General features: G+C 38.1%; 1 non-coding gene across 1 annotated transcript; it reads left to right on the top strand.

Moving 5' to 3' along the window:
- The first annotated feature begins 2,635 nt into the window (after positions 1-2,635).
- LOC118546411 (U6 spliceosomal RNA) lies at positions 2,636-2,738 on the top strand. Its single transcript, XR_004922576.1, has one exon. It is a non-coding gene; the product is annotated as a U6 spliceosomal RNA (small nuclear RNA).
- Positions 2,739-8,968: the final 6,230 nt, after the last annotated feature.

The raw sequence follows: 8,968 nt of genomic DNA, 5'->3' as shown, positions 1-8,968 counted from the left end.
ATATTTTTGCATTTGTTGATTCGTTATTAAGCCCTTTTATTGTGCTCATGTCCCAAATTCCGTCTTTATATACACTCCAGCACTCAGGCTATAAAAATGGACTGTTTCATCACCAGGTCTTTTTAGAAATAAAACAATTATCATTTATTAATCTATTGATTGATTGTAAACATGTGGAAAAAATAAATTAAAATGAATTAAAATAGAAAGAAGAAAAAATCATTTGTATATGAAATAATCATTTTTTTTTTTAAAGATTTTATTTATTTATTTGACAGAGAGAGAGATAGCGAGAGCAGGAACACAAGCAGGGGGAGTGGGAGAGGGAGAAGCAGGCTTCCTGCCAAGCAGGGAGCCCGATGTGGGACTCGATCCCAGGACCCTGGGATCATGACCTGAGCTGAAGGCAGACGCTTAACGACTGAGCCACCCAGGCGCCCCTGAAATAATCATTTTTTTGAAAGAAAAAGAAACTTTGTTTGTTCTTAACCTATAAATTGTAAATAAATTCTCATTGCAGAAATTTTAAACAATATTGATAATCAAAAAGAAGTGAAAAAAATCTAAAGTTCATGTACATTACTTTATTGTGTTTGTTTTTTGTTTTTCTGTGTGTGTTTGTGTGTGTAGTCAAGTGGTTTATTTTCAGGATTGGAATAGTATAAGAAATATCGTTTATATCCTCTCTATTCCATCTAAGGCTTAGTTACAAGAATTTCTTCTTTCTTTAAATGGCTCTCAAGGTCATGGTTTTTAGTAGTGGTATTAGAGTCAAACAGATGGAAATTACATATTTATCTAACCATTCACCCAAGGGACAGAAATTTAGTTTATTTTTTCATTTTATTACAAAATAATGCTTTAATGAACATTCATATACATAAATATTTATGTTTCTCTCTGATATTTTTAGGTCAAATTCCTGTAAGTGGTATGGCTAAAGACAATTTAAGTTTTTAAGATAGATTTTTGAATATATCATCAAATTTCCTTCTAAAAATGTTGTACCAATTTATAAACTCACCAACATTCACTGATATACCTTCACTGACTGCAACACTGAGTATTATCAGTCTTTTTAATACCTGATGCTGATTGGTAAACAATAGTATATTCTTAATTTAATTTGCATCTTTTTCTAAAGATTTTATTAATTTATTTGAGAGAGAGCAAGCACGAGAGCACCAGGTGGGGGGAAGGGCAGAGGGATAGGGTGAAGCAGACTCCCCGCTGAGCAGAGAGCCTGATAATGGGGCTCAATCCCAGGACCCTGAGATCCTGATCTGACCTGAAAGGCAGCTGCTTAAAGGACTGAGCCACCCAGGTGTCCCAAATTTGCATTTTTAAATTACAAATGAAACTAACATCTTTCTCTCCATCCTTTGTATATCTTCTATGAATTGCTAGTTACTTATTTTTTTCTATTGAACATGCTTATCTTTTATTTTGATTTTTAGAAGTCTTTTTTAATTAAAAGGTGTTAACACTTGGTCATATGCATTGCAAATATTCTCCTTCTTTGTAAGTTGCTTTCTTATCTGGTTTACTTGTTTTTAGGAGTAGATTGTGATGCTAATAACCTTGTTATGAGGAGAAATTAAAGACATGATTGATCTGGGAGGAACTGATTGAGTTAGGGACAGGAGTGGTGGTCTTTGGATTGCATTAGAATTTGGATGATTGGCTTACTGTTTTGGACAATGAAATTATAATTTTGGTACTTTAGCCTCTACTATTTTTAACTCTCAAAACAACCCTTTAAACTGCTATCATCATAATTGTAAGTCACAGATCTACTAAAGTGGCAAAAGCTGAATTTACAAGCCAGGTTTGTCCAATGCCAAAGTCTATTCTTATGATTATACCACGTTACTTCTAAAGATTACGAAAGTGTTTTTTTATCCCTATGCTTCAGTATGTTTTAAATGCCTGCCTGATATTCCATGCAGTTGGTGTTCCATAAACTCACCATGACTGAGTTCATTTCTCAGCTACATAGATGTGGACACAAAGGACACAGAAAGGATAAGTATCTTGTCCAAGATTACCGAGCTAGTAAAACTAATCCAGGGAAAGGGTTTGAGAAGTCCAAGAATCGTGAGATCTATTCCATCAATCTTTTCATTTTGTGTTTCTTCCTTTGCTCTTTATGCCTAGAAAGTTCTCTGCCTAGAGGTAAGAGACAATCAATTGTTTCCTTCTAATTGTTTCTGGTACTGGTTTGCATATTTATATTTAACTCAAGACTATCTGGAATATATTTTGGTAAGAGAAATAAATTAGAGTTTTTTTCCTAAGGGAGGGTCTTGATGAAATGATTCCAAGTTTTATCTGAAAGAATATATAGATGGTAATTGCTGAGAAACATTTGAAGAAGAGAATTAGAACAGAGAACTAGTATTGCCAGAAATTTAAAAATAATAATTATGCAATAATTAAAACAGCACATGCTGTTTTAAGAAAAAAATCAACTCTGTTCAGTGTAAAGGAACAATTAAAATGATGTGAAAATCTATTTTTCTCAAAGAACATATTAGTTTATTAATTTGGGATTTGATGATTTTTCAGATCTAAGGAATGTCAAAATAATAACTGGAAAAATACAACACCCCAAATAAAAATCCAAGCAAGCCTAGTGCCTGTTTCTGCAGCATATATACAAAAATTGGATCCATGCAGAGATTAGCATGAGCCCTGCCAAGGATGACACACAAATTTGTGAAGCATTCTTCACTTTTCAGTTATGCAAGATGATTTTTATACCTCAATAAAGCTGGAAAAAAAACCCACAAAACTCCAAGCTTAAATTTTCTCATAACAAGGCTTGCCCTTCATGAATTGTGACAGTGAAATAATCCTTTTGACATGGTGCGGTTACTATGGCTATAAACATAGGTGTCATGGCAGATGTTGGCTGCAGAGACTCCTTAGCTGATGAGCGAACACTTTGGAGCTTTGTTTATGTGGGTGTGGTGCTTTGTGCATGCTCCACACTCCTGCCTCCTTGCAAGGTGCATCTGCTGCAGAGCACTGTCTTTCCTCTTAACCTATCTTTCTACTTTTGAACTGCAGTTGGGTTGGGTTATTATGGGCTGTGTCTTCTTCCTTGTCGTGCTGGGATTCGGATAAGCAGGAACCTCTCCCTGGAGTTATGAGGATGTTCACAAGGGTCTCCAGGTGGAAAGCATTTGGCCTTGACATGATGTAGAAAAGAAAGGAGAGCTTGGAAAGACAATAATCAAGGAGTTTTAAAAATAGGAGGAAGGGGGCGCCTGGGTGGCTCAGTGGTTAAGCAACTGCCTTCGGCTCAGGTCATGATCAAGTCCCGCATCGGGCTCCCTGCTCAGCGGGGAGTCTGCTTCTCCCTCTGACCCTGCCCCCCTCTCGTGCTCTCTCTCTCTCAAATAAATAAATAAAATCTTTAAAGAAAAATAGGAGGAAGGGTTTTCTTTCAATCTTCTATTATTCAACCAAAAATCTATAAACGTACATGTGGTTGTCAGGATGAGGAACTCAATATCAGAAATGGAAAACTAAAGGTTAGCTATGAACCCCGAGGTTGAGGGGACTTATATGCTAACCCTTTTTTCCTCAGTGACATTTACGGAAGTACAGGAAATGTATTTCCTTCTAAGAAAAGCAAGCATGGCAAGATCCCAACTTTTCTATAGGAATCTGTCAATTCTATTTTTCTATTCCTAATTGCCCTGGATTCTTAAATGACATCTGACTCCTGAACTCTCCAAGTTGTAGTCTGGATGATGCACTCTCATGTTTCCACCGAAGATGCAGTATTGCTTCAGTGGAAAATCATGCCTTACTTGTAGCACTCGAGTGGTATAAGCTAAGGCTTTTTTTCTCCCCAGATGAGGGATGTTAATATAGAGAAAATCTGCCACTCTGATTTGCAAAATTTATAGAAACTCCAACTTTCAAGTGCTAGTTTATGAGGAATGGCTTCTGTTTATTTTTCATCTTTGCATTTTCTATGGTACCTTGTAGCATAAAGTCTTATGCATATAATTTTTCAGTAGTAGAGCAATAAATACAAACAATAAATATTGAACCGAGGGGTCTAATCAAAGGAAAAGTTTTCATTAATTTCAAGACCAGGAGGCAAAAAAAGAGAAACATGTTACAAACCTTACTGATTATTTCTTCCTTACGTTTACCATTGGCCATAATTTAGTAGAAAGATCCGTCCCAAATGTCTCAGCTTTCTTTTCTAGGAGGACTGTATACAGGCGTTATAGAAAGTAGATACTCCCTTTTGCCTTGAAATATTTATCCTTTTGCAATGTGAGAGCTGAAGTTCAAGTCTCTCAGATTCAGACTGATCAGCAGTGTTTTTGGAAATAAGTAACATTTTTCCTTCATTATTGGATACTTATGTATCTATTAGGTATGGTTCTTCACTGCCCACTCCTTGAACTTTTTTTTTTTTTTTTTTTTGAGAGAGAGAGAAAGGTGGGGGAGGGACAGAGGAAAAGGGAGAGAGAGACTCTTAAGCACGGAGCCCAACGCAGGGCTTGATCTCACAACCCTCAGATCATGACCTGAGCCGAAATCCAGAGTTGGACTCAACCAACTGAACCACCCAGGCACCCCTTGAATTTTTTAATACTAGCAGATTAATTTGAAATAATCCCATCAGCAGACTGAACTAAACTCGGGAAGTCATGATTTAGTATTAAAGGATGGCAACCAGGAGTAATGACTGTGTCTTTAATAATGAGCCGGTAAGACCACACAGCATGAGGAAGGAAACCCAGGTGATGGCCAGTGGGGAGAAGGAGGGCAGGGTAAAAGGAATTAAGAAAAGGAGGAAATCTGTTTGCGAACTGACACCATGGACCCTGAACTACAGCCCAAAATACATCGATATCTATGAACACTGGGGGTCTAGAGTGGAAATTATAAGACATAGGTACATTTTGACAGGCCGACTCTGATTTCTAGCTCTGGAGTTTTCTCTAGTTTCCACTCATTTCCCACCCTCCTTAATGTCCTTTGTACCTAACACTGTCTTTCTCTCCATAAAGACAATAGTTTCTCTGACACTCCTTTCCAGAAACTGGGGTCTTGCCCTCAGAATTAGAGTTCCCACTAGCTGAAAATTCACTGATAATCAATGCTGCATGGATGTCTGTGTATTGCCCTACTGGAAGACTGCCTTCCTGCCATGTCCTATCCATCTTCTGTTACATTTTTCTCATCTGGGATTTGATTGTTTCTTGTCACTATTCTTTCCATGTAGTGTGTTGTACTTTGCTTCTCTGAGCAGACCCTCGTGCAATGCCAGATCTGCCCTTACACGCCTTTAGGAAGGGCTGGTGCTGGACCTGTGTTTTGGACTGTCCCCCTGGTTAAAAACAATCCTGGTTCTCATTCATCTGTTCATTCATCAAACATCATTCATATCCCTACTATGTGTAGGTACTTGAGATATAATGACAGAAATAACCATGGATGGACACGGGAACTCTCACATACTGTCATGGGAGTGTAAATTGGTAAATGACATTGGGAGACAATTTGGCAATATTTTGCAAAGTTGCGGATGGAGACTCCCTATTATCCAGCCATTTCCTGTCTCAGTTTGTACTTATAAAAACTCTGTTTCTCAAACAAAACAAAACAAAAAAAAACCCCCACCACCAACAAAAAACAAACCAGAAAAAAAAATTCTTGTTTCTCTTCATTTGTTTCACATACTTCTCTTTCATTTATAACATAGTATATAGATTATATAAAATTTATAATTAATGGACATTGTGTGTAGGTACTTAAATTCACTAAAGTGAATTAAAAAGTTATTCCTTGGATAATGATGCTCAGTTGGAGCTCAACTCTTTTCTTTACAAGGTTCCTTCCAAAAAGAAGATACCTACCCCACTCCCACAGTACATCTGATCTCAAGTATTTCAACTTCTGTCAAAATTCTCAGGCTTGAACTGCAGCACAGCAGATCCTTCCAAACGCAAATACGACAGCACACATTACATATTGTCAGTTCTTTCAAATACAGAATTATATACAATTCTATTATCCATCTACTGAAAATATTCACATGAATTAAACATTTGTGACCACAGAGGAAAGTATAAGGTTTAAGATGTGCTCCCTATGAGAAGGTGCGACCCACATCTAAATCAGTGCTATTCCATAGCCATTAAAGAAACAGGTCACTCCCCCCCATTTACTGTTTCCAAAGGAAAACTGCTTAATTTTTGTTCTATTTGAAGCCAAAGCATGCCTTCACATGCAAGTAAGACAGTGGAGAACAAATGAGAAAGTGAAGAGGTGACTCTGAGATGACCCTCCAGAACTTGTGCAACCCACGTCTCCAGCTTCATTAGCTTGTCACTACAAACTGAGGTGACGTTTCATTTTTGTGTCTAGATAATGATGCTTAAAGACCCTATCTGATTATCAGATGTCGGCACCTGTTTGGAGAGTTTGCAGGGTCTCGCCTTGCCTGGGGCTGGGAGCTCTGCTACAGCCATTCTTCCCTGCAGCCTTCCCACCCTGCTGGCTGACGGAATGTTTGCTACCTTTGCTGCTATTGATGTTTACCAGCCTGCCCCTGTGCCTCTACCTTCCACTGGCATTGCCTGCCCAGCTCCGGAGTGGTGACACTGTTTTGGTAATTCTCCATAAAATGCTTGAGACCCTGCTAGGACCTTTGCAAGCTTTGGGAGGCATAGGAATTACAGACTTGAATGTCAACAGAGGTCTGGCTGGTAATGGGGAAGTGTGAAGGCTAAATGCTATAAGAAAAGCGGCCATGACATTTGGCTTAAATGTCACCCAATAAGAGACAACATGAGAGTGGTGGTGAACTGGCCAGCACACGCTCCATTGAAAGAGAGAAGCTGCTGGGAACAGAGTTGACCTGTGGGAACAAAGACCTAGGTTTGCCAGACCTGATTTTGCAAGAGGTCTGAAGTTAATATTCTTAAGTGAAACTTTACTTCTGAGCAGTGTAGCACCTGATTCTTTTATTTTTACAATGATACTGCCATGGCCAAACCAAACATTTCTGTGGGCCTCAATGGGACTGTGGGCCACTAGTTTATATCTTTGACTAACAGCTACTATTACAAGTAGCTACTCTTAGAACCCATAGCCCAACTATACTTCCAAGTCCCTGCATAGCAACCATCAGAATTCTACATAGCATGAGCCAACACACACACACACATGCGCACACACACACACACACACACACAGTGCATGTGAGGGAGAAGTCCATGCTTATCAGGGGAAAACCCACATCCTTTCCACTAATGGACTCTGGCTCAACCAACTACTTAAAACAGTCACATGCTTTGCCCAAGTCCATTTCAAATAACACTTTATAGGAAAGGGTTAGATTATAGTTCAGATGCCACTGCACCAAGTTCAATAGTTTGCTTTTAGTCTTGCCTTCAGGATGAGGCAAGGAGAAGTTCCAACTGCACATATAATACAATTTCATCTCTTACCCTCCTGGGAGCAAATTCTTGAATAAAGATTATAAACCCAGCTTCCAGGAATGAAATAGTAATTTTAGGTAGAGAGCAGACCGAATCCAGATTTAAGAGAACCTGTCTTCAGCTCTGTGGATACAGCCTTGCTAGTAAATCAAATATTTGATAACTTGACTTTAAATAGGCATTCACAGATAGCAACATGGTAAATTAAAATATCACCTGGTGCATTCAACTCATTTTTAACTTTTCTTTATTCGTGGACTGGAAAAATGAATTTTTATTTTTACTTCTCAAATTATTTTTCAAGGTTAAATGAATTTACATTTCTTTATCAGCAGAATTTGCCCTGCTGTTAAGAGGGAAGAAATGGAGAAAACTCGCATCTATTGATAGCCTACTATTGTTTGGGGTCCTTAAATATATTACGTCATTTTTTTTGCACAATAACCCTGAGGTAAAAAGGGTCTTCTCCTCATTTATGAAAATAGGTTTAGGCTTGTTTAGTAAGACTGACCCTGGGTCACACAACTAGTAAATTGCAGGATTAAGATTTAAATTTAAAGAGGCTAGAGGACTCTTCTATTTCTTCTGATTCATTATTGACGCACTGTAGCCTCAAACTCTAACATAACATATAATCTCGTACGTTACTAAAAGTCTTAATTTGCCCTAACCGAGGCTTAAGTGGTATTTGGAGGAGCCAGATTGGGATAGGCCATGATTCAAGTCTGGTAGACATGTAAGATTGTAGAAAGATGGGCTTTAGAGATAGGGGAATCAGGGCAAAGACACAAGGCGCCACATAAATGTAAAACCTACATTCTTTGTGAGGCAGTGGGGAGGCATAGGACAATGAGTAGAAAATAAGTGTGTTACAAAGGAACAAACTGAGTGTAGCTTCCAAAGAATAGATTTCGTTCAAGAGAAACTAACAATTGCATTCATCAATAGTAGGCAATCGGCAGGGGGCCTAAGGGCAGGATCAGCTGCATATTATATCTGAAATATGTTTAAAACTTATTTTGATACTTAACATTAAGCTAAACTTATTCAGAACTAGAAAAGGAGGCCATCAAATTCCCAGTTACTGTTTTCTCTGAAAATGATTTCGTTTATTTGATAATTTGACTAGGTATAGAGTTTCAGGTTCAAAGGCTTTTCACTCAATATTTTATTCACGTGTTTCATTGCAAGCAGTATGCCAGTGAAAAGTCTGTTTTATTGTCCTGTAAGGAATCCATCTTTTCTCTCAAGTGGCATCAGGATTCTCTTCTTTAACTTGATATTCTAAGATTTCACCATCTCTTCTCTGTGTTTTTATTTTGCATGGCCCTTGCTGACCCTTTGTGAGGTTTCATATCTTTGTGCAATTCTGGAAAAGTCTAGGCAATTATCCCCTGAAATATGTCTTCTACTCCTTTCTGTCTAAATCTAATGAAGGATGTAGTGCCTGGCAGGGTAACTTAATGACTGGTCTGGGTTTGAGTGTTCCC

This window comes from Halichoerus grypus, chromosome 3, assembly GCF_964656455.1.
Source record: "Halichoerus grypus chromosome 3, mHalGry1.hap1.1, whole genome shotgun sequence".
Taxonomy (NCBI): Eukaryota; Metazoa; Chordata; class Mammalia; order Carnivora; family Phocidae; genus Halichoerus; species Halichoerus grypus.
This window is presented reverse-complemented; position numbering and strand designations above follow the sequence as displayed.